Source organism: Ascidiella aspersa, chromosome 4 (assembly GCF_963924565.1).
Source record: "Ascidiella aspersa chromosome 4, kaAscAspe10.2, whole genome shotgun sequence".
In the NCBI taxonomy this organism is placed as follows: Eukaryota; Metazoa; Chordata; class Ascidiacea; order Phlebobranchia; family Ascidiidae; genus Ascidiella; species Ascidiella aspersa.
In genome coordinates, this window is record NC_139450.1 from 24,065,348 (window position 1) to 24,085,700 (window position 20,353).

At 38.9% G+C, this 20,353-nt stretch overlaps 64 non-coding genes and 45 pseudogenes across 64 annotated transcripts; all 109 read right to left on the reverse strand.

Moving 5' to 3' along the window:
* Positions 1-32: 32 nt before the first annotated feature.
* On the reverse strand, positions 33-151 carry LOC146152260 (5S ribosomal RNA). Its single transcript, XR_014495972.1, has one exon. It is a non-coding gene; the product is annotated as a 5S ribosomal RNA (ribosomal RNA).
* Positions 152-216: 65 nt separating this feature from the next.
* On the reverse strand, positions 217-335 carry LOC146152261 (5S ribosomal RNA; annotated as a pseudogene).
* Positions 336-400: 65 nt separating this feature from the next.
* On the reverse strand, positions 401-519 carry LOC146152262 (5S ribosomal RNA). The gene has a single exon (XR_014498233.1). It is a non-coding gene; the product is annotated as a 5S ribosomal RNA (ribosomal RNA).
* A 65-nt stretch (positions 520-584) lies between these two features.
* On the reverse strand, positions 585-703 carry LOC146152263 (5S ribosomal RNA). The gene has a single exon (XR_014498541.1). It is a non-coding gene; the product is annotated as a 5S ribosomal RNA (ribosomal RNA).
* A 64-nt stretch (positions 704-767) lies between these two features.
* LOC146152264 (5S ribosomal RNA) lies at positions 768-886 on the reverse strand. Its single transcript, XR_014498542.1, has one exon. It is a non-coding gene; the product is annotated as a 5S ribosomal RNA (ribosomal RNA).
* Positions 887-950: 64 nt separating this feature from the next.
* LOC146152265 (5S ribosomal RNA) lies at positions 951-1,069 on the reverse strand. The gene has a single exon (XR_014498543.1). It is a non-coding gene; the product is annotated as a 5S ribosomal RNA (ribosomal RNA).
* Positions 1,070-1,133: 64 nt separating this feature from the next.
* LOC146152266 (5S ribosomal RNA) lies at positions 1,134-1,252 on the reverse strand. Its single transcript, XR_014498544.1, has one exon. It is a non-coding gene; the product is annotated as a 5S ribosomal RNA (ribosomal RNA).
* A 74-nt stretch (positions 1,253-1,326) lies between these two features.
* On the reverse strand, positions 1,327-1,445 carry LOC146152267 (5S ribosomal RNA; annotated as a pseudogene).
* A 74-nt stretch (positions 1,446-1,519) lies between these two features.
* Positions 1,520-1,638, reverse strand: LOC146152268 (5S ribosomal RNA; annotated as a pseudogene).
* Positions 1,639-1,712: 74 nt separating this feature from the next.
* LOC146152269 (5S ribosomal RNA) lies at positions 1,713-1,831 on the reverse strand (annotated as a pseudogene).
* A 64-nt stretch (positions 1,832-1,895) lies between these two features.
* On the reverse strand, positions 1,896-2,014 carry LOC146152270 (5S ribosomal RNA). The gene has a single exon (XR_014498546.1). It is a non-coding gene; the product is annotated as a 5S ribosomal RNA (ribosomal RNA).
* Positions 2,015-2,078: 64 nt separating this feature from the next.
* LOC146152271 (5S ribosomal RNA) lies at positions 2,079-2,197 on the reverse strand. The gene has a single exon (XR_014498547.1). It is a non-coding gene; the product is annotated as a 5S ribosomal RNA (ribosomal RNA).
* A 64-nt stretch (positions 2,198-2,261) lies between these two features.
* Positions 2,262-2,380, reverse strand: LOC146152272 (5S ribosomal RNA). The gene has a single exon (XR_014495973.1). It is a non-coding gene; the product is annotated as a 5S ribosomal RNA (ribosomal RNA).
* Positions 2,381-2,445: 65 nt separating this feature from the next.
* On the reverse strand, positions 2,446-2,564 carry LOC146152273 (5S ribosomal RNA). The gene has a single exon (XR_014497568.1). It is a non-coding gene; the product is annotated as a 5S ribosomal RNA (ribosomal RNA).
* Positions 2,565-2,629: 65 nt separating this feature from the next.
* LOC146152274 (5S ribosomal RNA) lies at positions 2,630-2,748 on the reverse strand. Its single transcript, XR_014498548.1, has one exon. It is a non-coding gene; the product is annotated as a 5S ribosomal RNA (ribosomal RNA).
* Positions 2,749-2,812: 64 nt separating this feature from the next.
* On the reverse strand, positions 2,813-2,931 carry LOC146152275 (5S ribosomal RNA). The gene has a single exon (XR_014498550.1). It is a non-coding gene; the product is annotated as a 5S ribosomal RNA (ribosomal RNA).
* A 74-nt stretch (positions 2,932-3,005) lies between these two features.
* LOC146152276 (5S ribosomal RNA) lies at positions 3,006-3,124 on the reverse strand (annotated as a pseudogene).
* Positions 3,125-3,198: 74 nt separating this feature from the next.
* Positions 3,199-3,317, reverse strand: LOC146152277 (5S ribosomal RNA). The gene has a single exon (XR_014498353.1). It is a non-coding gene; the product is annotated as a 5S ribosomal RNA (ribosomal RNA).
* A 74-nt stretch (positions 3,318-3,391) lies between these two features.
* LOC146152278 (5S ribosomal RNA) lies at positions 3,392-3,510 on the reverse strand. The gene has a single exon (XR_014498134.1). It is a non-coding gene; the product is annotated as a 5S ribosomal RNA (ribosomal RNA).
* A 65-nt stretch (positions 3,511-3,575) lies between these two features.
* LOC146152279 (5S ribosomal RNA) lies at positions 3,576-3,694 on the reverse strand. Its single transcript, XR_014496844.1, has one exon. It is a non-coding gene; the product is annotated as a 5S ribosomal RNA (ribosomal RNA).
* A 74-nt stretch (positions 3,695-3,768) lies between these two features.
* LOC146152280 (5S ribosomal RNA) lies at positions 3,769-3,888 on the reverse strand (annotated as a pseudogene).
* A 64-nt stretch (positions 3,889-3,952) lies between these two features.
* On the reverse strand, positions 3,953-4,071 carry LOC146152281 (5S ribosomal RNA; annotated as a pseudogene).
* Positions 4,072-4,145: 74 nt separating this feature from the next.
* LOC146152282 (5S ribosomal RNA) lies at positions 4,146-4,264 on the reverse strand. Its single transcript, XR_014497857.1, has one exon. It is a non-coding gene; the product is annotated as a 5S ribosomal RNA (ribosomal RNA).
* A 64-nt stretch (positions 4,265-4,328) lies between these two features.
* Positions 4,329-4,447, reverse strand: LOC146152283 (5S ribosomal RNA). Its single transcript, XR_014498551.1, has one exon. It is a non-coding gene; the product is annotated as a 5S ribosomal RNA (ribosomal RNA).
* A 64-nt stretch (positions 4,448-4,511) lies between these two features.
* On the reverse strand, positions 4,512-4,630 carry LOC146152284 (5S ribosomal RNA). Its single transcript, XR_014495974.1, has one exon. It is a non-coding gene; the product is annotated as a 5S ribosomal RNA (ribosomal RNA).
* A 65-nt stretch (positions 4,631-4,695) lies between these two features.
* On the reverse strand, positions 4,696-4,814 carry LOC146152285 (5S ribosomal RNA; annotated as a pseudogene).
* Positions 4,815-4,879: 65 nt separating this feature from the next.
* On the reverse strand, positions 4,880-4,999 carry LOC146152286 (5S ribosomal RNA; annotated as a pseudogene).
* A 64-nt stretch (positions 5,000-5,063) lies between these two features.
* On the reverse strand, positions 5,064-5,182 carry LOC146152287 (5S ribosomal RNA). Its single transcript, XR_014497102.1, has one exon. It is a non-coding gene; the product is annotated as a 5S ribosomal RNA (ribosomal RNA).
* Positions 5,183-5,256: 74 nt separating this feature from the next.
* LOC146152288 (5S ribosomal RNA) lies at positions 5,257-5,375 on the reverse strand (annotated as a pseudogene).
* A 74-nt stretch (positions 5,376-5,449) lies between these two features.
* Positions 5,450-5,568, reverse strand: LOC146152289 (5S ribosomal RNA; annotated as a pseudogene).
* A 74-nt stretch (positions 5,569-5,642) lies between these two features.
* On the reverse strand, positions 5,643-5,761 carry LOC146152290 (5S ribosomal RNA; annotated as a pseudogene).
* A 64-nt stretch (positions 5,762-5,825) lies between these two features.
* On the reverse strand, positions 5,826-5,944 carry LOC146152291 (5S ribosomal RNA). The gene has a single exon (XR_014495550.1). It is a non-coding gene; the product is annotated as a 5S ribosomal RNA (ribosomal RNA).
* Positions 5,945-6,008: 64 nt separating this feature from the next.
* Positions 6,009-6,127, reverse strand: LOC146152292 (5S ribosomal RNA). Its single transcript, XR_014498552.1, has one exon. It is a non-coding gene; the product is annotated as a 5S ribosomal RNA (ribosomal RNA).
* Positions 6,128-6,191: 64 nt separating this feature from the next.
* On the reverse strand, positions 6,192-6,310 carry LOC146152293 (5S ribosomal RNA). The gene has a single exon (XR_014498553.1). It is a non-coding gene; the product is annotated as a 5S ribosomal RNA (ribosomal RNA).
* A 64-nt stretch (positions 6,311-6,374) lies between these two features.
* On the reverse strand, positions 6,375-6,493 carry LOC146152294 (5S ribosomal RNA). The gene has a single exon (XR_014498554.1). It is a non-coding gene; the product is annotated as a 5S ribosomal RNA (ribosomal RNA).
* A 74-nt stretch (positions 6,494-6,567) lies between these two features.
* Positions 6,568-6,686, reverse strand: LOC146152295 (5S ribosomal RNA; annotated as a pseudogene).
* A 74-nt stretch (positions 6,687-6,760) lies between these two features.
* LOC146152296 (5S ribosomal RNA) lies at positions 6,761-6,879 on the reverse strand (annotated as a pseudogene).
* A 74-nt stretch (positions 6,880-6,953) lies between these two features.
* On the reverse strand, positions 6,954-7,072 carry LOC146152297 (5S ribosomal RNA; annotated as a pseudogene).
* A 64-nt stretch (positions 7,073-7,136) lies between these two features.
* Positions 7,137-7,255, reverse strand: LOC146152298 (5S ribosomal RNA). The gene has a single exon (XR_014498555.1). It is a non-coding gene; the product is annotated as a 5S ribosomal RNA (ribosomal RNA).
* A 64-nt stretch (positions 7,256-7,319) lies between these two features.
* On the reverse strand, positions 7,320-7,438 carry LOC146152299 (5S ribosomal RNA). Its single transcript, XR_014495975.1, has one exon. It is a non-coding gene; the product is annotated as a 5S ribosomal RNA (ribosomal RNA).
* A 65-nt stretch (positions 7,439-7,503) lies between these two features.
* LOC146152300 (5S ribosomal RNA) lies at positions 7,504-7,622 on the reverse strand. Its single transcript, XR_014497569.1, has one exon. It is a non-coding gene; the product is annotated as a 5S ribosomal RNA (ribosomal RNA).
* A 65-nt stretch (positions 7,623-7,687) lies between these two features.
* LOC146152301 (5S ribosomal RNA) lies at positions 7,688-7,806 on the reverse strand. Its single transcript, XR_014498556.1, has one exon. It is a non-coding gene; the product is annotated as a 5S ribosomal RNA (ribosomal RNA).
* A 64-nt stretch (positions 7,807-7,870) lies between these two features.
* On the reverse strand, positions 7,871-7,989 carry LOC146152302 (5S ribosomal RNA). Its single transcript, XR_014498558.1, has one exon. It is a non-coding gene; the product is annotated as a 5S ribosomal RNA (ribosomal RNA).
* Positions 7,990-8,063: 74 nt separating this feature from the next.
* LOC146152303 (5S ribosomal RNA) lies at positions 8,064-8,182 on the reverse strand (annotated as a pseudogene).
* A 74-nt stretch (positions 8,183-8,256) lies between these two features.
* LOC146152304 (5S ribosomal RNA) lies at positions 8,257-8,375 on the reverse strand. Its single transcript, XR_014498354.1, has one exon. It is a non-coding gene; the product is annotated as a 5S ribosomal RNA (ribosomal RNA).
* Positions 8,376-8,449: 74 nt separating this feature from the next.
* On the reverse strand, positions 8,450-8,568 carry LOC146152305 (5S ribosomal RNA). The gene has a single exon (XR_014498135.1). It is a non-coding gene; the product is annotated as a 5S ribosomal RNA (ribosomal RNA).
* Positions 8,569-8,633: 65 nt separating this feature from the next.
* Positions 8,634-8,752, reverse strand: LOC146152306 (5S ribosomal RNA). The gene has a single exon (XR_014496845.1). It is a non-coding gene; the product is annotated as a 5S ribosomal RNA (ribosomal RNA).
* Positions 8,753-8,826: 74 nt separating this feature from the next.
* LOC146152307 (5S ribosomal RNA) lies at positions 8,827-8,946 on the reverse strand (annotated as a pseudogene).
* A 64-nt stretch (positions 8,947-9,010) lies between these two features.
* On the reverse strand, positions 9,011-9,129 carry LOC146152308 (5S ribosomal RNA; annotated as a pseudogene).
* Positions 9,130-9,203: 74 nt separating this feature from the next.
* LOC146152309 (5S ribosomal RNA) lies at positions 9,204-9,322 on the reverse strand. Its single transcript, XR_014497858.1, has one exon. It is a non-coding gene; the product is annotated as a 5S ribosomal RNA (ribosomal RNA).
* A 64-nt stretch (positions 9,323-9,386) lies between these two features.
* Positions 9,387-9,505, reverse strand: LOC146152310 (5S ribosomal RNA). The gene has a single exon (XR_014498559.1). It is a non-coding gene; the product is annotated as a 5S ribosomal RNA (ribosomal RNA).
* Positions 9,506-9,569: 64 nt separating this feature from the next.
* On the reverse strand, positions 9,570-9,688 carry LOC146152311 (5S ribosomal RNA). The gene has a single exon (XR_014495976.1). It is a non-coding gene; the product is annotated as a 5S ribosomal RNA (ribosomal RNA).
* Positions 9,689-9,753: 65 nt separating this feature from the next.
* LOC146152312 (5S ribosomal RNA) lies at positions 9,754-9,872 on the reverse strand (annotated as a pseudogene).
* A 65-nt stretch (positions 9,873-9,937) lies between these two features.
* On the reverse strand, positions 9,938-10,057 carry LOC146152313 (5S ribosomal RNA; annotated as a pseudogene).
* A 64-nt stretch (positions 10,058-10,121) lies between these two features.
* Positions 10,122-10,240, reverse strand: LOC146152314 (5S ribosomal RNA). The gene has a single exon (XR_014497103.1). It is a non-coding gene; the product is annotated as a 5S ribosomal RNA (ribosomal RNA).
* A 74-nt stretch (positions 10,241-10,314) lies between these two features.
* On the reverse strand, positions 10,315-10,433 carry LOC146152315 (5S ribosomal RNA; annotated as a pseudogene).
* A 74-nt stretch (positions 10,434-10,507) lies between these two features.
* Positions 10,508-10,626, reverse strand: LOC146152316 (5S ribosomal RNA; annotated as a pseudogene).
* A 74-nt stretch (positions 10,627-10,700) lies between these two features.
* On the reverse strand, positions 10,701-10,819 carry LOC146152317 (5S ribosomal RNA; annotated as a pseudogene).
* Positions 10,820-10,883: 64 nt separating this feature from the next.
* On the reverse strand, positions 10,884-11,002 carry LOC146152318 (5S ribosomal RNA). The gene has a single exon (XR_014495551.1). It is a non-coding gene; the product is annotated as a 5S ribosomal RNA (ribosomal RNA).
* Positions 11,003-11,066: 64 nt separating this feature from the next.
* Positions 11,067-11,185, reverse strand: LOC146152319 (5S ribosomal RNA; annotated as a pseudogene).
* A 65-nt stretch (positions 11,186-11,250) lies between these two features.
* LOC146152320 (5S ribosomal RNA) lies at positions 11,251-11,369 on the reverse strand (annotated as a pseudogene).
* Positions 11,370-11,434: 65 nt separating this feature from the next.
* Positions 11,435-11,553, reverse strand: LOC146152321 (5S ribosomal RNA). Its single transcript, XR_014498560.1, has one exon. It is a non-coding gene; the product is annotated as a 5S ribosomal RNA (ribosomal RNA).
* A 64-nt stretch (positions 11,554-11,617) lies between these two features.
* Positions 11,618-11,736, reverse strand: LOC146152322 (5S ribosomal RNA). The gene has a single exon (XR_014498562.1). It is a non-coding gene; the product is annotated as a 5S ribosomal RNA (ribosomal RNA).
* Positions 11,737-11,800: 64 nt separating this feature from the next.
* Positions 11,801-11,919, reverse strand: LOC146152323 (5S ribosomal RNA). Its single transcript, XR_014498563.1, has one exon. It is a non-coding gene; the product is annotated as a 5S ribosomal RNA (ribosomal RNA).
* A 74-nt stretch (positions 11,920-11,993) lies between these two features.
* On the reverse strand, positions 11,994-12,112 carry LOC146152324 (5S ribosomal RNA; annotated as a pseudogene).
* Positions 12,113-12,186: 74 nt separating this feature from the next.
* LOC146152325 (5S ribosomal RNA) lies at positions 12,187-12,305 on the reverse strand (annotated as a pseudogene).
* A 74-nt stretch (positions 12,306-12,379) lies between these two features.
* LOC146152326 (5S ribosomal RNA) lies at positions 12,380-12,498 on the reverse strand (annotated as a pseudogene).
* Positions 12,499-12,562: 64 nt separating this feature from the next.
* Positions 12,563-12,681, reverse strand: LOC146152327 (5S ribosomal RNA). Its single transcript, XR_014496546.1, has one exon. It is a non-coding gene; the product is annotated as a 5S ribosomal RNA (ribosomal RNA).
* A 64-nt stretch (positions 12,682-12,745) lies between these two features.
* On the reverse strand, positions 12,746-12,864 carry LOC146152328 (5S ribosomal RNA). Its single transcript, XR_014498564.1, has one exon. It is a non-coding gene; the product is annotated as a 5S ribosomal RNA (ribosomal RNA).
* A 64-nt stretch (positions 12,865-12,928) lies between these two features.
* Positions 12,929-13,047, reverse strand: LOC146152329 (5S ribosomal RNA). Its single transcript, XR_014495977.1, has one exon. It is a non-coding gene; the product is annotated as a 5S ribosomal RNA (ribosomal RNA).
* A 65-nt stretch (positions 13,048-13,112) lies between these two features.
* Positions 13,113-13,231, reverse strand: LOC146152330 (5S ribosomal RNA; annotated as a pseudogene).
* A 65-nt stretch (positions 13,232-13,296) lies between these two features.
* LOC146152331 (5S ribosomal RNA) lies at positions 13,297-13,415 on the reverse strand. The gene has a single exon (XR_014498565.1). It is a non-coding gene; the product is annotated as a 5S ribosomal RNA (ribosomal RNA).
* A 64-nt stretch (positions 13,416-13,479) lies between these two features.
* Positions 13,480-13,598, reverse strand: LOC146152332 (5S ribosomal RNA). The gene has a single exon (XR_014498566.1). It is a non-coding gene; the product is annotated as a 5S ribosomal RNA (ribosomal RNA).
* Positions 13,599-13,672: 74 nt separating this feature from the next.
* Positions 13,673-13,791, reverse strand: LOC146152333 (5S ribosomal RNA; annotated as a pseudogene).
* Positions 13,792-13,865: 74 nt separating this feature from the next.
* On the reverse strand, positions 13,866-13,984 carry LOC146152334 (5S ribosomal RNA; annotated as a pseudogene).
* Positions 13,985-14,058: 74 nt separating this feature from the next.
* LOC146152335 (5S ribosomal RNA) lies at positions 14,059-14,177 on the reverse strand. Its single transcript, XR_014497629.1, has one exon. It is a non-coding gene; the product is annotated as a 5S ribosomal RNA (ribosomal RNA).
* A 74-nt stretch (positions 14,178-14,251) lies between these two features.
* Positions 14,252-14,370, reverse strand: LOC146152336 (5S ribosomal RNA). Its single transcript, XR_014495728.1, has one exon. It is a non-coding gene; the product is annotated as a 5S ribosomal RNA (ribosomal RNA).
* A 65-nt stretch (positions 14,371-14,435) lies between these two features.
* Positions 14,436-14,554, reverse strand: LOC146152337 (5S ribosomal RNA). The gene has a single exon (XR_014497006.1). It is a non-coding gene; the product is annotated as a 5S ribosomal RNA (ribosomal RNA).
* Positions 14,555-14,628: 74 nt separating this feature from the next.
* Positions 14,629-14,748, reverse strand: LOC146152338 (5S ribosomal RNA; annotated as a pseudogene).
* A 64-nt stretch (positions 14,749-14,812) lies between these two features.
* LOC146152339 (5S ribosomal RNA) lies at positions 14,813-14,931 on the reverse strand (annotated as a pseudogene).
* A 74-nt stretch (positions 14,932-15,005) lies between these two features.
* Positions 15,006-15,124, reverse strand: LOC146152340 (5S ribosomal RNA). Its single transcript, XR_014495866.1, has one exon. It is a non-coding gene; the product is annotated as a 5S ribosomal RNA (ribosomal RNA).
* Positions 15,125-15,188: 64 nt separating this feature from the next.
* On the reverse strand, positions 15,189-15,307 carry LOC146152341 (5S ribosomal RNA). Its single transcript, XR_014495978.1, has one exon. It is a non-coding gene; the product is annotated as a 5S ribosomal RNA (ribosomal RNA).
* A 65-nt stretch (positions 15,308-15,372) lies between these two features.
* Positions 15,373-15,491, reverse strand: LOC146152342 (5S ribosomal RNA; annotated as a pseudogene).
* A 65-nt stretch (positions 15,492-15,556) lies between these two features.
* LOC146152343 (5S ribosomal RNA) lies at positions 15,557-15,675 on the reverse strand (annotated as a pseudogene).
* A 65-nt stretch (positions 15,676-15,740) lies between these two features.
* On the reverse strand, positions 15,741-15,859 carry LOC146152344 (5S ribosomal RNA). The gene has a single exon (XR_014496652.1). It is a non-coding gene; the product is annotated as a 5S ribosomal RNA (ribosomal RNA).
* Positions 15,860-15,911: 52 nt separating this feature from the next.
* On the reverse strand, positions 15,912-16,030 carry LOC146152345 (5S ribosomal RNA). The gene has a single exon (XR_014497690.1). It is a non-coding gene; the product is annotated as a 5S ribosomal RNA (ribosomal RNA).
* A 74-nt stretch (positions 16,031-16,104) lies between these two features.
* On the reverse strand, positions 16,105-16,223 carry LOC146152346 (5S ribosomal RNA; annotated as a pseudogene).
* Positions 16,224-16,297: 74 nt separating this feature from the next.
* LOC146152347 (5S ribosomal RNA) lies at positions 16,298-16,416 on the reverse strand (annotated as a pseudogene).
* Positions 16,417-16,490: 74 nt separating this feature from the next.
* LOC146152348 (5S ribosomal RNA) lies at positions 16,491-16,609 on the reverse strand (annotated as a pseudogene).
* A 64-nt stretch (positions 16,610-16,673) lies between these two features.
* On the reverse strand, positions 16,674-16,792 carry LOC146152349 (5S ribosomal RNA). Its single transcript, XR_014498567.1, has one exon. It is a non-coding gene; the product is annotated as a 5S ribosomal RNA (ribosomal RNA).
* Positions 16,793-16,856: 64 nt separating this feature from the next.
* Positions 16,857-16,975, reverse strand: LOC146152350 (5S ribosomal RNA). Its single transcript, XR_014496640.1, has one exon. It is a non-coding gene; the product is annotated as a 5S ribosomal RNA (ribosomal RNA).
* Positions 16,976-17,040: 65 nt separating this feature from the next.
* On the reverse strand, positions 17,041-17,159 carry LOC146152351 (5S ribosomal RNA). The gene has a single exon (XR_014497007.1). It is a non-coding gene; the product is annotated as a 5S ribosomal RNA (ribosomal RNA).
* Positions 17,160-17,233: 74 nt separating this feature from the next.
* Positions 17,234-17,353, reverse strand: LOC146152352 (5S ribosomal RNA; annotated as a pseudogene).
* A 64-nt stretch (positions 17,354-17,417) lies between these two features.
* Positions 17,418-17,536, reverse strand: LOC146152353 (5S ribosomal RNA; annotated as a pseudogene).
* A 74-nt stretch (positions 17,537-17,610) lies between these two features.
* Positions 17,611-17,729, reverse strand: LOC146152354 (5S ribosomal RNA). The gene has a single exon (XR_014497859.1). It is a non-coding gene; the product is annotated as a 5S ribosomal RNA (ribosomal RNA).
* A 64-nt stretch (positions 17,730-17,793) lies between these two features.
* Positions 17,794-17,912, reverse strand: LOC146152355 (5S ribosomal RNA). The gene has a single exon (XR_014496978.1). It is a non-coding gene; the product is annotated as a 5S ribosomal RNA (ribosomal RNA).
* Positions 17,913-17,976: 64 nt separating this feature from the next.
* Positions 17,977-18,095, reverse strand: LOC146152356 (5S ribosomal RNA). Its single transcript, XR_014495979.1, has one exon. It is a non-coding gene; the product is annotated as a 5S ribosomal RNA (ribosomal RNA).
* Positions 18,096-18,160: 65 nt separating this feature from the next.
* LOC146152357 (5S ribosomal RNA) lies at positions 18,161-18,279 on the reverse strand (annotated as a pseudogene).
* Positions 18,280-18,344: 65 nt separating this feature from the next.
* LOC146152358 (5S ribosomal RNA) lies at positions 18,345-18,464 on the reverse strand (annotated as a pseudogene).
* A 64-nt stretch (positions 18,465-18,528) lies between these two features.
* LOC146152359 (5S ribosomal RNA) lies at positions 18,529-18,647 on the reverse strand. The gene has a single exon (XR_014497106.1). It is a non-coding gene; the product is annotated as a 5S ribosomal RNA (ribosomal RNA).
* Positions 18,648-18,721: 74 nt separating this feature from the next.
* Positions 18,722-18,840, reverse strand: LOC146152360 (5S ribosomal RNA; annotated as a pseudogene).
* Positions 18,841-18,914: 74 nt separating this feature from the next.
* LOC146152361 (5S ribosomal RNA) lies at positions 18,915-19,033 on the reverse strand. Its single transcript, XR_014497043.1, has one exon. It is a non-coding gene; the product is annotated as a 5S ribosomal RNA (ribosomal RNA).
* Positions 19,034-19,107: 74 nt separating this feature from the next.
* LOC146152362 (5S ribosomal RNA) lies at positions 19,108-19,226 on the reverse strand (annotated as a pseudogene).
* A 64-nt stretch (positions 19,227-19,290) lies between these two features.
* LOC146152363 (5S ribosomal RNA) lies at positions 19,291-19,409 on the reverse strand. Its single transcript, XR_014498568.1, has one exon. It is a non-coding gene; the product is annotated as a 5S ribosomal RNA (ribosomal RNA).
* A 64-nt stretch (positions 19,410-19,473) lies between these two features.
* On the reverse strand, positions 19,474-19,592 carry LOC146152364 (5S ribosomal RNA). The gene has a single exon (XR_014496625.1). It is a non-coding gene; the product is annotated as a 5S ribosomal RNA (ribosomal RNA).
* Positions 19,593-19,657: 65 nt separating this feature from the next.
* LOC146152365 (5S ribosomal RNA) lies at positions 19,658-19,776 on the reverse strand (annotated as a pseudogene).
* A 65-nt stretch (positions 19,777-19,841) lies between these two features.
* On the reverse strand, positions 19,842-19,960 carry LOC146152366 (5S ribosomal RNA). Its single transcript, XR_014498569.1, has one exon. It is a non-coding gene; the product is annotated as a 5S ribosomal RNA (ribosomal RNA).
* A 64-nt stretch (positions 19,961-20,024) lies between these two features.
* LOC146152367 (5S ribosomal RNA) lies at positions 20,025-20,143 on the reverse strand. Its single transcript, XR_014498570.1, has one exon. It is a non-coding gene; the product is annotated as a 5S ribosomal RNA (ribosomal RNA).
* A 64-nt stretch (positions 20,144-20,207) lies between these two features.
* On the reverse strand, positions 20,208-20,326 carry LOC146152368 (5S ribosomal RNA). The gene has a single exon (XR_014498571.1). It is a non-coding gene; the product is annotated as a 5S ribosomal RNA (ribosomal RNA).
* Between the last annotated feature and the right edge of the window lie 27 nt (positions 20,327-20,353).

The following is a 20,353-nucleotide window of genomic DNA, read 5'->3' on the forward strand; positions in this document are numbered from 1 at the left end:
TAAAAATGTAAAAACTTAAACAAATCATATTGTGCCTACGACAATTGGTATTCCTAGGTGGTCACCCATCCAAGTACTAACCAATCCCGACGTTGCTTAACTTCCGAGATCGGACGAGATCGGGTGCATTCAACCTGGTATGGTCGTAGCCAGTATTGGTCAACATTTTTAGGTCTAATCTATTTAAAAATGTAAAAACTTAAATAAATCATATTTTGCCTACGACAATTGGTACTCCTAGGCGGTCACCCATCCAAGTACTAACCAATCCCGACGTTGCTTAACTTCCGAGATCGGACGAGATCGGGTGCATTCAACCTGGTATGTTCGTAGCCAGTATTGTTCAACATTTTTTGGTCTAATCTATTTAAAAATGTAAAAACTTAAATAAATCATATTTTGCCTACGACAATTGGTATTCCTAGGCGGTCACCCATCCAAGTACTAACCAATCCCGACGTTGCTTAACTTCCGAGATCGGACGAGATCGGGTGCATTCAACCTGGTATGTTCGTAGCCAGTATTGGTCAACATTTTTTGGTCTAATCTATTTAAAAATGTAAAAACTTAAATAAATCATATTTTGCCTACGACAATTGGTATTCCTAGGCGGTCACCCATCCAAGTACTAACCAATCCCGACGTTGCTTAACTTCCGAGATCGGACGAGATCGGGTGCATTCAACCTGGTATGGTCGTAGACAGTATTGGTAAACATTTATGGTCTAATCTATTTAAAAATGTAAAAACTTAAATAAATGATATTATGCCTACGACAATTGGTATTCCTAGGCGGTCACCCATCCAAGTACTAACCAATCCCGACGTTGCTTAACTTCCGAGATCGGACGAGATCGGGTGCATTCAACCTGGTATGGTCGTAGACAGTATTGGTCAACATTTATGGTCTAATCTATTTAAAAATGTATAAACTTAAATAAATGATATTATGCCTACGACAATTGGTATTCCTAGGCGGTCACCCATCCAAGTACTAACCAATCCCGACGTTGCTTAACTTCCGAGATCGGACGAGATCGGGTGCATTCAACCTGGTATGGTCGTAGACAGTATTGGTCAACATTTATGGTCTAATCTATTTAAAAATGTAAAAACTTAAACAAATCATATTGTGCCTACGACAATTGGTATTCCTAGGCGGTCACCCATCCAAGTACTAACCAATCCCGACGTTGCTTAACTTCCGAGATCGGACGAGATCGGGTGCATTCAACCTGGTATGGTCGTAGACAGTAGTGGTCAACATTTTTTGGTCTAAAATCTTTAAAAATGTTAACATTCAAATATATTTAAAAAATCATATTTTGCCTATGACAATTGGTATTCCTAGGCGGTCACCCATCCAAGTAGCAACCAATCCCGATGTTGCTTAACTTCCGAGATCGGACGAGATCGGGTGCATTCAACCTGGTTTGGTCGTAGACAGTATTGGTCAACATTTTTTGGTCTAAAATCTTTAAAAATGTTAACATTTAAATATATTTTAAAAATCATATTTTGCCTATGACAATTCGTATTGCTAGGCGGACACCCATCCAGGTACTAACCAATCCAGACGTTGCTTAACTTCCGAGATCGGACGAGATCGGGTGCATTCAACCTGGTATGGTCGTACACAGTATTGGTCAACATTTTTTGGTCTAAAATCTTCAAAAATGTTAACATATAAATATATTTTATAAATCATATTTTGCCTATGACAATTGGAATTCCTATGCGGTCACCCATCCAAGTAATAACCAATTCCGACGTTGCTTAACTTCCGAGATCGGACGAGATCGGGTGCATTCAACCTGGTATGGTCGTAAGCAGTATTTCTCAACATTTTACGTCTAATCTATTTAAAAAAGTAAAAACTTAAATAAATCATATTTTGCCTACGACAATTGGTATTCCTAGGCGGTCACCCATCCAAGTACTAACCAATCCCGACGTTGCTTAACTTCCGAGATCGGACGAGATCGGGTGCATTCAACCTGGTATGGTCGTAGACAGTATTGGTCAACATTTATGGTCTAATCTATTTAAAAATGTAAAAACTTAAACAAATCATATTGTGCCTACGACAATTGGTATTCCTAGGCGGTCACCCATCCAAGTACTAACCAATCCCGACGTTGCTTAACTTCCGAGATCGGACGAGATCGGGTGCATTCAACCTGGTATGGTCGTAGACAGTATTGGTCAACATTTATGGTCTAATCTATTTAAAAATGTAAAAACTTAAACAAATCATATTGTGCCTACGACAATTGGTATTCCTAGGTGGTCACCCATCCAAGTACTAACCAATCCCGACGTTGCTTAACTTCCGAGATCGGACGAGATCGGGTGCATTCAACCTGGTATGGTCGTAGCCAGTATTGGTCAACATTTTTAGGTCTAATCTATTTAAAAATGTAAAAACTTAAATAAATCATATTTTGCCTACGACAATTGGTACTCCTAGGCGGTCACCCATCCAAGTACTAACCAATCCCGACGTTGCTTAACTTCCGAGATCGGACGAGATCGGGTGCATTCAACCTGGTATGTTCGTAGACAGTATTGGTCAACATTTTTTGGTCTAATCTATTTAAAAATGTAAAAACTTAAATAAATCATATTTTGCCTACGACAATTGGTATTCCTAGGCGGTCACCCATCCAAGTACTAACCAATCCCGACGTTGCTTAACTTCCGAGATCGGACGAGATCGGGTGCATTCAACCTGGTATGGTCGTAGACAGTATTGGTAAACATTTATGGTCTAATCTATTTAAAAATGTAAAAACTTAAATAAATGATATTATGCCTACGACAATTGGTATTCCTAGGCGGTCACCCATCCAAGTACTAACCAATCCCGACGTTGCTTAACTTCCGAGATCGGACGAGATCGGGTGCATTCAACCTGGTATGGTCGTAGACAGTATTGGTCAACATTTTTTGGTCTAAAATCTTTAAAAATGTTAACATTTAAATATATTTTAAAAATCGTATTTTGCCTATGACAATTCGTATTGCTAGGCGGACACCCATCCAAGAACTAACCAATCCCGACGTTGCTTAACTTCCGAGATCGGACGAGATCGGGTGCATTCAACCTGGTATGGTCGTAGACAGTATTGGTCAACATTTTTTGGTCTAAAATCTTCAACAATGTTAACATTTAAATATATTTTGTAAATCATATTTTGCCTATGACAATTGGAATTCCTATGCGGTCACCCATCCAAGTACTAACCAATCCCAAAGTTGCTTAACTTCCGAGATCGGACGAGATCGGGTGCATTCAACCTGGTGTGATCGTAGACAGTATTGGTCAACATTTTTTGGTCTAAAATCTTTAAACATGTTAACATTTAAATATATTTTAAAAATCATATTTTGCCTATGACAATTGGTATTCCTAGGCGGTCACCCATCCAAGTACTAACAAATCCCAAAGTTGCTTAACTTCCGAGATCGGACGAGATCGGGTGCATTCAACCTGGTATGGTCGTAGACAGTATTGGTCAACATTTATGGTCTATTCTATTTAAAAATGTAAAAAACTTAAATAAATCATATTGTTCCTACGACAATTGGTACTCCTAGGTGGTCACCCATCCAAGTACTAACCAATCCCGACGTTGCTTAACTTCCGAGATCGGACGAGATCGGGTGCATTCAACCTGGTATGGTCGTAGACAGTATTGGTCAACATTTTTTGGTCTAAAATCTTTAAAAATATTAACATTTAAATATATTTTAAAAATCATATTTTGCCTATGACAATTGGTATTCCTAGGCCCGTCACCCATCCAAGTACTAACCAATCCCGACGTTGCTTAACTTCCAAGATCGGACGAGATCGGGTGCATTCAACCTGGTATGGTCGTAGACAGTATTGGTCAACATTTATGGTCTAATCTATTTAAAAATGTAAAAACTTAAATAAATCATATTTTGCCTATGACAATTCGTATTGCTAGGCGGACACCCATCCAAGTACTAACCAATCCCGACGTTGCTTAACTTCCGAGATCGGACGAGATCGGGTGCATTCAATCTGGTATGGTCGTAGACACTATTGGTCAACATTTTTTGGTCTAAAATCTTTAAAAATGTTAACATGTAAATATATTTTAAAAATCATATTTTGCCTATGACAATTGGAATTCCTATGCGGTCACCCATCCAAGTACTAACCAATCCCGACGTTGCTTAACTTCCGAGATCGGACGAGATCGGGTGCATTCAACCTGGTATGGTCGTAAGCAGTATTTCTCAACATTTTACGTCTAATCTATTTAAAAAAGTAAAAACTTAAATAAATCATATTTTGCCTACGACAATTGGTATTCCTAGGCGGTCACCCATCCAAGTACTAACCAATCCCGACGTTGCTTAACTTCCGAGATCGGACGAGATCGGGTGCATTCAACCTGGTATGGTCGTAGACAGCATTGGTCAACATTTATGGTCTAATCTATTTAAAAATGTAAAAACTTAAACAAATCATATTGTGCCTACGACAATTGGTATTCCTAGGTGGTCACCCATCCAAGTACTAACCAATCCCGACGTTGCTTAACTTCCGAGATCGGACGAGATCGGGTGCATTCAACCTGGTATGGTCGTAGCCAGTATTGGTCAACATTTTTAGGTCTAATCTATTTAAAAATGTAAAAACTTAAATAAATCATATTTTGCCTACGACAATTGGTACTCCTAGGCGGTCACCCATCCAAGTACTAACCAATCCCGACGTTGCTTAACTTCCGAGATCGGACGAGATCGGGTGCATTCAACCTGGTATGTTCGTAGCCAGTATTGGTCAACATTTTTTGGTCTAATCTATTTAAAAATGTAAAAACTTAAATAAATCATATTTTGCCTACGACAATTGGTATTCCTAGGCGGTCACCCATCCAAGTACTAAACAATCCCGACGTTGCTTAACTTCCGAGATCGGACGAGATCGGGGTGCATTCAACCTGGTACGGTCGTAGACAGTATTGGTCAACATTTATGGTCTAATCTATTTAAAAATGTAAAAACTTAAATAAATGATATTATGCCTACGACAATTGGTATTCCTAGGCGGTCACCCATCCAAGTACTAACCAATCCCGACGTTGCTTAATTTCCGAGATCGGACGAGATCGGGTGCATTCAACCTGGTATGGTCGTAGACAGTATTGGTCAACATTTTTTGGTCTAAAATCTTCAACAATGTTAACATTTAAATATATTTTATAAATCATATTTTGCCTATGACAATTGGAATTCCTATGCGGTCACCCATCCAAGTACTAACCAATCCCGACATTGCTTAACTTCCGAGATCGGACGAGATCGGGTGCATTCAACCTGGTATGGTCGTAGACAGTATTGGTCAACATTTTTTGGTCTAAAATCTTTAAAAATGTTAACATTTAAATATATTTTAAAAATCATATTTTGCCTATGACAATTGGTATTCCTAGGCGGTCACCCATCCAAGTACTAACCAATCCCAAAGTTGCTTAACTTCCGAGATTGGACGAGATCGGGTGCATTCAACCTGGTGTGGTCGTAGACAGTATTGGTCAACATTTTTTGGTCTAAAATCTTTAAAAATGTTAACATTTAAATATATTTTAGGAATCATATTTTGCCTATGACAATTGGAATTCCTATGCGGTCACCCATCCAAGTACTAACCAATCCCGACGTTGCTTGACTTCCGAGATCGGAAGAGATCGGGTGCATTCAACCTGGTATGGTCGTAAGCAGTATTTCTCAACATTTTACGTCTAACCTATTTAAAAAAGTAAAAACTTAAATAAATCATATTTTGCCTACGACAATTGGTATTCCTAAGCGGTCACCCATCCAAGTACTAACCAATCCCGACGTTGCTTAACTTCCGAGATCGGACGAGATCGGGTGCATTCAACCTGGTATGGTCGTAGACAGTATTGGTAAACATTTATGGTCTAATCTATTTAAAAATGTAAAAACTTAAATAAATGATATTATGCCTACGACAATTGGTATTCCTAGGCGGTCACCCATCCAAGTACTAACCAATCCCGACGTTGCTTAACTTCCGAGATCGGACGAGATCGGGTGCATTCAACCTGGTATGGTCGTAGACAGTATTGGTCAACATTTATGGTCTAATCTATTTAAAAATGTATAAACTTAAATAAATGATATTATGCCTACGACAATTGGTATTCCTAGGCGGTCACCCATCCAAGTACTAACCAATCCCGACGTTGCTTAACTTCCGAGATCGGACGAGATCGGGTGCATTCAACCTGGTATGGTCGTAGACAGTATTGGTCAACATTTATGGTCTAATCTATTTAAAAATGTAAAAACTTAAACAAATCATATTGTGCCTACGACAATTGGTATTCCTAGGCGGTCACCCATCCAAGTACTAACCAATCCCGACGTTGCTTAACTTCCGAGATCGGACGAGATCGGGTGCATTCAACCTGGTATGGTCGTAGACAGTAGTGGTCAACATTTTTTGGTCTAAAATCTTTAAAAATGTTAACATTCAAATATATTTAAAAAATCATATTTTGCCTATGACAATTGGTATTCCTAGGCGGTCACCCATCCAAGTAGCAACCAATCCCGATGTTGCTTAACTTCCGAGATCGGACGAGATCGGGTGCATTCAACCTGGTTTGGTCGTAGACAGTATTGGTCAACATTTTTTGGTCTAAAATCTTTAAAAATGTTAACATTTAAATATATTTTAAAAATCATATTTTGCCTATGACAATTCGTATTGCTAGGCGGACACCCATCCAGGTACTAACCAATCCAGACGTTGCTTAACTTCCGAGATCGGACGAGATCGGGTGCATTCAACCTGGTATGGTCGTACACAGTATTGGTCAACATTTTTTGGTCTAAAATCTTCAAAAATGTTAACATATAAATATATTTTATAAATCATATTTTGCCTATGACAATTGGAATTCCTATGCGGTCACCCATCCAAGTAATAACCAATCCCGACGTTGCTTAACTTCCGAGATCGGACGAGATCGGGTGCATTCAACCTGGTATGGTCGTAGACAGTATTGGTCAACATTTATGGTCTAATCTATTTAAAAATGTAAAAACTTAAACAAATCATATTGTGCCTACGACAATTGGTATTCCTAGGCGGTCACCCATCCAAGTACTAACCAATCCCGACGTTGCTTAACTTCCGAGATCGGACGAGATCGGGTGCATTCAACCTGGTATGGTCGTAGACAGTATTGGTCAACATTTATGGTCTAATCTATTTAAAAATGTAAAAACTTAAACAAATCATATTGTGCCTACGACAATTGGTATTCCTAGGTGGTCACCCATCCAAGTACTAACCAATCCCGACGTTGCTTAACTTCCGAGATCGGACGAGATCGGGTGCATTCAACCTGGTATGGTCGTAGCCAGTATTGGTCAACATTTTTAGGTCTAATCTATTTAAAAATGTAAAAACTTAAATAAATCATATTTTGCCTACGACAATTGGTACTCCTAGGCGGTCACCCATCCAAGTACTAACCAATCCCGACGTTGCTTAACTTCCGAGATCGGACGAGATCGGGTGCATTCAACCTGGTATGTTCGTAGACAGTATTGGTCAACATTTTTTGGTCTAATCTATTTAAAAATGTAAAAACTTAAATAAATCATATTTTGCCTACGACAATTGGTATTCCTAGGCGGTCACCCATCCAAGTACTAACCAATCCCGACGTTGCTTAACTTCCGAGATCGGACGAGATCGGGTGCATTCAACCTGGTATGGTCGTAGACAGTATTGGTAAACATTTATGGTCTAATCTATTTAAAAATGTAAAAACTTAAATAAATGATATTATGCCTACGACAATTGGTATTCCTAGGCGGTCACCCATCCAAGTACTAACCAATCCCGACGTTGCTTAACTTCCGAGATCGGACGAGATCGGGTGCATTCAACCTGGTATGGTCGTAGACAGTATTGGTCAACATTTTTTGGTCTAAAATCTTTAAAAATGTTAACATTTAAATATATTTTAAAAATCGTATTTTGCCTATGACAATTCGTATTGCTAGGCGGACACCCATCCAAGAACTAACCAATCCCGACGTTGCTTAACTTCCGAGATCGGACGAGATCGGGTGCATTCAACCTGGTATGGTCGTAGACAGTATTGGTCAACATTTTTTGGTCTAAAATCTTCAACAATGTTAACATTTAAATATATTTTGTAAATCATATTTTGCCTATGACAATTGGAATTCCTATGCGGTCACCCATCCAAGTACTAACCAATCCCAAAGTTGCTTAACTTCCGAGATCGGACGAGATCGGGTGCATTCAACCTGGTGTGATCGTAGACAGTATTGGTCAACATTTTTTGGTCTAAAATCTTTAAACATGTTAACATTTAAATATATTTTAAAAATCATATTTTGCCTATGACAATTGGTATTCCTAGGCGGTCACCCATCCAAGTACTAACAAATCCCAAAGTTGCTTAACTTCCGAGATCGGACGAGATCGGGTGCATTCAACCTGGTATGGTCGTAGACAGTATTGGTCAACATTTATGGTCTATTCTATTTAAAAATGTAAAAAACTTAAATAAATCATATTGTTCCTACGACAATTGGTACTCCTAGGTGGTCACCCATCCAAGTACTAACCAATCCCGACGTTGCTTAACTTCCGAGATCGGACGAGATCGGGTGCATTCAACCTGGTATGGTCGTAGACAGTATTGGTCAACATTTTTTGGTCTAAAATCTTTAAAAATATTAACATTTAAATATATTTTAAAAATCATATTTTGCCTATGACAATTGGTATTCCTAGGCCCGTCACCCATCCAAGTACTAACCAATCCCGACGTTGCTTAACTTCCAAGATCGGACGAGATCGGGTGCATTCAACCTGGTATGGTCGTAGACAGTATTGGTCAACATTTATGGTCTAATCTATTTAAAAATGTAAAAACTTAAATAAATCATATTTTGCCTATGACAATTCGTATTGCTAGGCGGACACCCATCCAAGTACTAACCAATCCCGACGTTGCTTAACTTCCGAGATCGGACGAGATCGGGTGCATTCAATCTGGTATGGTCGTAGACACTATTGGTCAACATTTTTTGGTCTAAAATCTTTAAAAATGTTAACATTTAAATATATTTTAAAAATCATATTTTGCCTATGACAATTGGAATTCCTATGCGGTCACCCATCCAAGTACTAACCAATCCCGACGTTGCTTAACTTCCGAGATCGGACGAGATCGGGTGCATTCAACCTGGTATGGTCGTAAGCAGTATTTCTCAACATTTTACGTCTAATCTATTTAAAAAAGTAAAAACTTAAATAAATCATATTTTGCCTACGACAATTGGTATTCCTAGGCGGTCACCCATCCAAGTACTAACCAATCCCGACGTTGCTTAACTTCCGAGATCGGACGAGATCGGGTGCATTCAACCTGGTATGGTCGTAGACAGTATTGGTCAACATTTATGGTCTAATCTATTTAAAAATGTAAAAACTTAAACAAATCATATTGTGCCTACGACAATTGGTATTCCTAGGTGGTCACCCATCCAAGTACTAACCAATCCCGACGTTGCTTAACTTCCGAGATCGGACGAGATCGGGTGCATTCAACCTGGTATGGTCGTAGCCAGTATTGGTCAACATTTTTAGGTCTAATCTATTTAAAAATGTAAAAACTTAAATAAATCATATTTTGCCTACGACAATTGGTACTCCTAGGCGGTCACCCATCCAAGTACTAACCAATCCCGACGTTGCTTAACTTCCGAGATCGGACGAGATCGGGTGCATTCAACCTGGTATGTTCGTAGCCAGTATTGGTCAACATTTTTTGGTCTAATCTATTTAAAAATGTAAAAACTTAAATAAATCATATTTTGCCTACGACAATTGGTATTCCTAGGCGGTCACCCATCCAAGTACTAAACAATCCCGACGTTGCTTAACTTCCGAGATCGGACGAGATCGGGGTGCATTCAACCTGGTACGGTCGTAGACAGTATTGGTCAACATTTATGGTCTAATCTATTTAAAAATGTAAAAACTTAAATAAATGATATTATGCCTACGACAATTGGTATTCCTAGGCGGTCACCCATCCAAGTACTAACCAATCCCGACGTTGCTTAATTTCCGAGATCGGACGAGATCGGGTGCATTCAACCTGGTATGGTCGTAGACAGTATTGGTCAACATTTTTTGGTCTAAAATCTTCAACAATGTTAACATTTAAATATATTTTATAAATCATATTTTGCCTATGACAATTGGAATTCCTATGCGGCCACCCATCCAAGTACTAACCAATCCCGACATTGCTTAACTTCCGAGATCGGACGAGATCGGGTGCATTCAACCTGGTATGGTCGTAGACAGTATTGGTCAACATTTTTTGGTCTAAAATCTTTAAAAATGTTAACATTTAAATATATTTTAAAAATCATATTTTGCCTATGACAATTGGTATTCCTAGGCGGTCACCCATCCAAGTACTAACCAATCCCAAAGTTGCTTAACTTCCGAGATTGGACGAGATCGGGTGCATTCAACCTGGTGTGGTCGTAGACAGTATTGGTCAACATTTTTTGGTCTAAAATCTTTAAAAATGTTAACATTTAAATATATTTTAGGAATCATATTTTGCCTATGACAATTGGAATTCCTATGCGGTCACCCATCCAAGTACTAACCAATCCCGACGTTGCTTGACTTCCGAGATCGGAAGAGATCGGGTGCATTCAACCTGGTATGGTCGTAAGCAGTATTTCTCAACATTTTACGTCTAACCTATTTAAAAAAGTAAAAACTTAAATAAATCATATTTTGCCTACGACAATTGGTATTCCTAAGCGGTCACCCATCCAAGTACTAACCAATCCCGACGTTGCTTAACTTCCGAGATCGGACGAGATCGGGTGCATTCAACCTGGTATGGTCGTAGACAGTATTGGTCAACATTTATGGTGTAATCTATTTAAAAATGTAAAAACTTAAACAAATCATATTGTGCCTACGACAATTGGTATTCCTAGGTGGTCACCCATCCAAGTACTAACCAATCCGGACGTTGCTTAACTTCCGAGATCGGACGAGATCGGGTGCATTCAACCTGGTATGGTCGTAGCCAGTATTGGTCAACATTTTTAGGTCTAATCTATTTAAAAATGTAAAAACTTAAATAAATCATATTTTGCCTACGACAATTGGTACTCCTAGGCGGTCACCCATCCAAGTACTAACCAATCCCGACGTTGCTTAACTTCCGAGATCGGACGAGATCGGGTGCATTCAACCTGGTATGTTCGTAGCCAGTATTGGTCAACATTTTTTGGTCTAATCTATTTAAAAATGTAAAAACTTAAATAAATCATATTTTGCCTACGACAATTGGTATTCCTAGGCGGTCACCCATCCAAGTACTAACCAATCCCGACGTTGCTTAACTTCCGAGATCGGACGAGATCGGGTGCATTCAACCTGGTATGGTCGTAGACAGTATTGGTCAACATTTATGGTCTAATCTATTTAAAAATGTAAAAACTTAAATAAATGATATTATGCCTACGACAATTGGTATTCCTAGGCGGTCACCCATCCAAGTACTAACCAATCCCGACGTTGCTTAACTTCCGAGATCGGACGAGATCGGGTGCATTCAACCTGGTATGGTCGTAGACAGTATTGGTCAACATTTATGGTCTAATCTATTTAAAAATGTAAAAACTTAAACAAATCATATTGTGCCTACGACAATTGGTATTCCTAGGCGGTCACCCATCCAAGTACTAACCAATCCCGACGTTGCTTAACTTCCGAGATCGGACGAGATCGGGTGCATTCAACCTGGTATGGTCGTAGACAGTAGTGGTCAACATTTTTTGGTCTAAAATCTTTAAAAATGTTAACATTCAAATATATTTAAAAAATCATATTTTGCCTATGACAATTGGTATTCCTAGGCGGTCACCCATCCAAGTAGCAACCAATCCCGATGTTGCTTAACTTCCGAGATCGGACGAGATCGGGTGCATTCAACCTGGTTTGGTCGTAGACAGTATTGGTCAACATTTTTTGGTCTAAAATCTTTAAAAATGTTAACATTTAAATATATTTTAAAAATCATATTTTGCCTATGACAATTCGTATTGCTAGGCGGACACCCATCCAGGTACTAACCAATCCAGACGTTGCTTAACTTCCGAGATCGGACGAGATCGGGTGCATTCAACCTGGTATGGTCGTACACAGTATTGGTCAACATTTTTTGGTCTAAAATCTTCAAAAATGTTAACATATAAATATATTTTATAAATCATATTTTGCCTATGACAATTGGAATTCCTATGCGGTCACCCATCCAAGTAATAACCAATTCCGACGTTGCTTAACTTCCGAGATCGGACGAGATCGGGTGCATTCAACCTGGTATGGTCGTAAGCATTATTTCTCAACATTTTACGTCTAATCTATTTAAAAAAGTAAAAACTTAAATAAATCATATTTTTCCTACGACAATTGGTATTCCTAGGCGGTCACCCATCCAAGTACTAACCAATCCCGACGTTGCTTAACTTCCGAGATCGGACGAGATCGGGTGCATTCAACCTGGTATGGTCGTAGACAGTATTGGTCAACATTTATGGTCTAATCTATTTAAAAATCTAAAAACTTAAACAAATCATATTGTGCCTACGACAATTGGTATTCCTAGGCGGTCACCCATCCAAGTACTAACCAATCCCGACGTTGCTTAACTTCCGAGATCGGACGAGATCGGGTGCATTCAACCTGGTATGGTCGTAGACAGTATTGGTCAACATTTATGGTCTAATCTATTTAAAAATGTAAAAACTTAAACAAATCATATTGTGCCTACGACAATTGGTATTCCTAGGTGGTCACCCATCCAAGTACTAACCAATCCCGACGTTGCTTAACTTCCGAGATCGGACGAGATCGGGTGCATTCAACCTGGTATGGTCGTAGCCAGTATTGGTCAACATTTTTAGGTCTAATCTATTTAAAAATGTAAAAACTTAAATAAATCATATTTTGCCTACGACAATTGGTACTCCTAGGCGGTCACCCATCCAAGTACTAACCAATCCCGACGTTGCTTAACTTCCGAGATCGGACGAGATCGGGTGCATTCAACCTGGTATGTTCGTAGCCAGTATTGGTCAACATTTTTTGGTCTAATCTATTTAAAAATGTAAAAACTTAAATAAATCATATTTTGCCTACGACAATTGGTATTCCTAGGCGGTCACCCATCCAAGTACTAACCAATCCCGACGTTGCTTAACTTCCGAGATCGGACGAGATCGGGTGCATTCAACCTGGTATGGTCGTAGACAGTATTGGTCAACATTTATGGTCTAATCTATTTAAAAATGTAAAAACTTAAATAAATGATATTATGCCTACGACAATTGGTATTCCTAGGCGGTCACCCATCCAAGTACTAACCAATCCCGACGTTGCTTAACTTCCGAGATCGGACGAGATCGGGTGCATTCAACCTGGTATGGTCGTAGACAGTATTGGTCAACATTTTTTGGTCTAAAATCTTTAAAAATGTTAACATTTAAATATATTTTAAAAATCATATTTTGCCTATGACAATTCGTATTGCTAGGCGGACACCCATCCAAGAACTAACCAATCCCGACGTTGCTTAACTTCCGAGATCGGACGAGATCGGGTGCATTCAACCTGGTATGGTCGTAGACAGTATTGGTCAACATTTTTTGGTCTAAAATCTTCAACAATGTTAACATTTAAATATATTTTGTAAATCATATTTTGCCTATGACAATTGGAATTCCTATGCGGTCACCCATCCAAATACTAACCAATCCCGACATTGCTTAACTTCCGAGATCGGACGAGATCGGGTGCATTCAACCTGGTATGGTCGTAGACAGTATTGGTCAACATTTTTTGGTCTAAAATCTTTAAAAATGTTAACATTTAAATATATTTTAAAAATAATATTTTGCCTATGACAATTGGTATTCCTAGGCGGTCACCCATCCAAGTACTAACCAATCCCAAAGTTGCTTAACTTCCGAGATCGGACGAGATCGGGTGCATTCAACCTGGTGTGATCGTAGACAGTATTGGTCAACATTTTTTGGTCTAAAATCTTTAAAAATGTTAACATTTAAATATATTTTAAAAATCATATTTTGCCTATGACAATTGGTATTCCTAGGCGGTCACCCATCCAAGTACTAACCAATCCCAAAGTTGCTTAACTTCCGAGATCGGACGAGATCGGGTGCATTCAACCTGGTATGGTCGTAGACAGTATTGGTCAACATTTATGGTCTATTCTATTTAAAAATGTAAAAAACTTAAATAAATCATATTGTTCCTACGACAATTGGTACTCCTAGGCGGTCACCCATCCAAGTACTAACCAATCCCGACGTTGCTTAACTTCCGAGATCGGACGAGATCGGGTGCATTCAACCTGGTATGGTCGTAGACAGTATTGGTCAACATTTTTTGGTCTAAAATCTTTAAAAATATTAACATTTAAATATATTTTAAAAATCATATTTTGCCTATGACAATTGGTATTCCTAGGCCCGTCACCCATCCAAGTACTAACCAATCCCGACGTTGCTTAACTTCCAAGATCGGACGAGATCGGGTGCATTCAACCTGGTATGGTCGTAGACAGTATTGGTCAACATTTATGGTCTAATCTATTTAAAAATGTAAAAACTTAAATAAATCATATTTTGCCTATGACAATTCGTATTGCTAGGCGGACACCCATCCAAGTACTAACCAATCCCGACGTTGCTTAACTTCCGAGATCGGACGAGATCGGGTGCATTCAATCTGGTATGGTCGTAGACACTATTGGTCAACATTTTTTGGTCTAAAATCTTCAAAAATGTTAACATTTAAATATATTTTATAAATCATATTTTGCCTACGACAATTGGCATTCCTAGGCGGTCACCCATCCAAGTACTAACCAATCCCGACGTTGCTTAACTTCCGAGATCGGACGAGATCGGGTGCATTCAACCTGGTATGGTCGTAGACAGTATTGGTCAACATTTATGGTCTAATCTATTTAAAAATGTAAAAACTTAAACAAATCATATTGTGCCTACGACAATTGGTATTCCTAGGTGGTCACCCATCCAAGTACTAACCAATCCCGACGTTGCTTAACTTCCGAGATCGGACGAGATCGGGTGCATTCAACCTGGTATGGTCGTAGCCAGTATTGGTCAACATTTTTAGGTCTAATCTATTTAAAAATGTAAAAACTTAAATAAATCATATTTTGCCTACGACAATTGGTACTCCTAGGCGGTCACCCATCCAAGTACTAACCAATCCCGACGTTACTTAACTTCCGAGATCGGACGAGATCGGGTGCATTCAACCTGGTATGTTCGTAGCCAGTATTGGTCAACATTTTTTGGTCTAATCTATTTAAAAATGTAAAAACTTAAATAAATCATATTTTGCCTACGACAATTGGTATTCCTAGGCGGTCACCCATCCAAGTACTAACCAATCCCGACGTTGCTTAACTTCCGAGATCGGACAAGATCGGGTGCATTCAACCTGGTATGTTCGTAGCCAGTATTGGTCAACATTTTTTGGTCTAATCTAATTAAAAATGTAAAAACTTAAATAAATCATATTTTGCCTACGACAATTGGTATTCCTAGGCGGTCACCCATCCAAGTACTAACCAATCCCGACGTTGCTTAACTTCCGAGATCGGACGAGATCGGGTGCATTCAACCTGGTACGGTCGTAGACAGTATTGGTCAACATTTATGGTCTAATCTATTTAAAAATGCAAATGATATTATGCCTACGACAATTGGTATTCCTAGGCGGTCACCCATCCAAGTACTAACCAATCCCGACGTTGCTTAACTTCCGAGATCGGACGAGATCGGGTGCATTCAACCTTGTATGGTCGTAGACAGTATTGGTCAACATTTTTTGGTCTAAAATCTTCAACAATGTTAACATTTAAATATATTTTATAAATCATATTTTGCCTATGACAATTGGAATTCCTATGCGGTCACCCATCCAAGTACTAACCAATCCCGACATTGCTTAACTTCCGAGATCGGACGAGATCGTGTGCATTCAACCTGGTATGGTCGTAGACAGTATTGGTCAACATTTTTTGGTCTAAAATCTTTAAAAATGTTAACATTTAAATATATTTTAAAAATCATATTTTGCCTATGACAATTGGTATTCCTAGGCGGTCACCCATCCAAGTACTAACCAATCCCAAAGTTGCTTAACTTCCGAGATCGGACTAGATCGGGTGCATTCAACCTGGTGTGGTCGTAGACAGTATTGGTCAACATTTTTTGGTCTAAAATCTTTAAAAATGTTAACATTTAAATATATTTTAGGAATCATATTTTGCCTATGACAATTGGAATTCCTATGCGGTCACCCATCCAAGTACTAACCAATCCCGACGTTGCTTGACTTCCGAGATCGGACGAGATCGGGTGCATTCAACCTGGTATGGTCGTAAGCAGTATTTTTCAACATTTTACGTCTAATCTATTTAAAAAAGTAAAAACTTAAATAAATCATATTGTGCCTACGACAATTGGTATTCCTAGGCGGTCACCCATCCAAGTACTAACCAATCCCGACGTTGCTTAACTTCCGAGATCGGACGAGATCGGGTGCATTCAACCTGGTATGGTCGTAGACAGTATTGGTCAACATTTATGGTCTAATCTATTTAAAAATGTAAAAACTTAAACAAAACATATTGTGCCTACGACAATTGGTATTCCTAGGTGGTCACCCATCCAAGAACCAACCAATCCCAAAGTTGCTTAACTTCCGAGATCGGACGAGATCGGGTGCATTCAACCTGGTATGGTCGTAGACAGTATTGGTCAACATTTATGGTCTATTCTATTTAAAAATGTAAAAAACTTAAATAAATCATATTATTCCTACGACAATTGGTACTCCTAGGCGGTCACCCATCCAAGTACTAACCAATCCCGACGTTGCTTAACTTCCGAGATCGGACGAGATCGGGTGCATTCAACCTGGTATGGTCGTAGACAGTATTGGTCAACATTTTTTGGTCTAAAATCTTTAAAAATATTAACATTTAAATATATTTTAAAAATCATATTTTGCCTATGACAATTGGTATTCCTAGGCCCGTCACCCATCCAAGTACTAACCAATCCCGACGTTGCTTAACTTCCAAGATCGGACGAGATCGGGTGCATTCAACCTGGTATGGTCGTAGACAGTATTGGTCAACATTTATGGTCTAATCTATTTAAAAATGTAAAAACTTAAATAATTCATATTTTGCCTATGACAATTCGTATTGCTAGGCGGACACCCATCCAAGTACTAACCAATCCCGACGTTGCTTAACTTCCGAGATCGGACGAGATCGGGTGCATTCAATCTGGTATGGTCGTAGACACTATTGGTCAACATTTTTTGGTCTAAAATCTTTAAAAATGTTAACATTTAAATATATTTTATAAATCATATTTTGCCTATGACAATTGGAATTCCTATGCGGTCACCCATCCAAGTACTAACCAATCCCGACGTTGCTTAACTTCCGAGATCGGACGAGATCGGGTGCATTCAACCTGGTATGGTCGTAAGCAGTATTTCTCAACATTTTACGTCTAATCTATTTAAAAAAGTAAAAACTTAAATAAATCATATTTTGCCTACGACAATTGGTATTCCTAGGCGGTCACCCATCCAAGTATTAACCAATCCCGACGTTGCTTAACTTCCGAGATCGGACGAGATCGGGTGCATTCAACCTGGTATGGTCGTAGACAGTATTGGTCAACATTTATGGTCTAATCTATTTAAAAATGTAAAAACTTAAACAAATCATATTGTGCCTACGACAATTGGTATTCCTAGGTGGTCACCCATCCAAGTACTAACCAATCCCGACGTTGCTTAACTTCCGAGATCGGACGAGATCGGGTGCATTCAACCTGGTATGGTCGTAGCCAGTATTGGTCAACATTTTTAGGTCTAATCTATTTAAAAATGTAAAAACTTAAATAAATCATATTTTGCCTACGACAATTGGTACTCCTAGGCGGTCACCCATCCAAGTACTAACCAATCCCGACGTTGCTTAACTTCCGAGATCGGACGAGATCGGGTGCATTCAACCTGGTATGTTCGTAGCCAGTATTGGTCAACATTTTTTGGTCTAATCTATTTAAAAATGTAAAAACTTAAATAAATCATATTTTGCCTACGACAATTGGTATTCCTAGGCGGTCACCCATCCAAGTACTAACCAATCCCGACGTTGCTTAACTTCCGAGATCGGACGAGATCGGGGTGCATTCAACCTGGTACGGTCGTAGACAGTATTGGTCAACATTTATGGTCTAATCTATTTAAAAATGTAAAAACTTAAATAAATGATATTATGCCTACGACAATTGGTATTCCTAGGCGGTCACCCATCCAAGTACTAACCAATCCCGACGTTGCTTAATTTCCGAGATCGGACGAGATCGGGTGCATTCAACCTGGTATGGTCGTAGACAGTATTGGTCAACATTTTTTGGTCTAAAATCTTCAACAATGTTAACATTTAAATATATTTTATAAATCATATTTTGCCTATGACAATTGGAATTCCTATGCGGTCACCCATCCAAGTACTAACCAATCCCGACATTGCTTAACTTCCGAGATCGGACGAGATCGGGTGCATTCAACCTGGTATGGTCGTAGACAGTATTGGTCAACATTTTTTGGTCTAAAATCTTTAAAAATATTAACATTTAAATATATTTTAAAAATCATATTTTGCCTATGACAATTGGTATTCCTAGGCGGTCACCCATCCAAGTACTAACCAATCCCAAAGTTGCTTAACTTCCGAGATCGGACGAGATCGGGTGCATTCAACCTGGTGTGGTCGTAGACAGTATTGGTCAACATTTTTTGGTCTAAAATCTTTAAAAATGTTAACATTTAAATATATTTTAGGAATCATATTTTGCCTATGACAATTGGAATTCCTATGCGGTCACCCATCCAAGTACTAACCAATCCCGACGTTGCTTGACTTCCGAGATCGGAAGAGATCGGGTGCATTCAACCTGGTATGGTCGTAAGCAGTATTTCTCAACATTTTACGTCTAACCTATTTAAAAAAGTAAAAACTTAAATAAATCATATTTTGCCTACGACAATTGGTATTCCTAGGCGGTCACCCATCCAAGTACTAACCAATCCCGACGTTGCTTAACTTCCGAGATCGGACGAGATCGGGTGCATTCAACCTGGTATGGTCGTAGACAGTATTGGTCAACATTTATGGTGTAATCTATTTAAAAATGTAAAAACTTAAACAAATCATATTGTGCCTACGACAATTGGTATTCCTGGGTGGTCACCCATCCAAGTACTAACCAATCCCGACGTTGCTTAACTTCCGAGATCGGACGAGATCGGGTGCATTCAACCTGGTATGGTCGTAGCCAGTATTGGTCAACATTTTTAGGTCTAATCTATTTAAAAATGTAAAAACTTAAATAAATCATATTTTGCCTACGACAATTGGTACTCCTAGGCGGTCACCCATCCAAGTACTAACCAATCCCGACGTTGCTTAACTTCCGAGATCGGACGAGATCGGGTGCATTCAACCTGGTATGTTCGTAGCCAGTATTGGTCAACATTTTTTGGTCTAATCTATTTAAAAATGTAAAAACTTAAATAAATCATATTTTGCCTACGACAATTGGTATTCCTAGGCGGTCACCCATCCAAGTACTAACCAATCCCGACGTTGCTTAACTTCCGAGATCGGACGAGATCGGGTGCATTCAACCTGGTATGGTCGTAGACAGTATTGGTCAACATTTATGGTCTAATCTATTTAAAAATGTATAAACTTAAATAAATGATATTATGCCTACGACAATTGGTATTCCTAGGCGGTCACCCATCCAAGTACTAACCAATCCCGACGTTGCTTAACTTCCGAGATCGGACGAGATCGGGTGCATTCAACCTGGTATGGTCGTAGACAGTATTGGTCAACATTTATGGTCTAATCTATTTAAAAATGTAAAAACTTAAACAAATCATATTGTGCCTACGACAATTGGTATTCCTAGGCGGTCACCCATCCAAGTACTAACCAATCCCGACGTTGCTTAACTTCCGAGATCGGACGAGATCGGGTGCATTCAACCTGGTATGGTCGTAGACAGTAGTGGTCAACATTTTTTGGTCTAA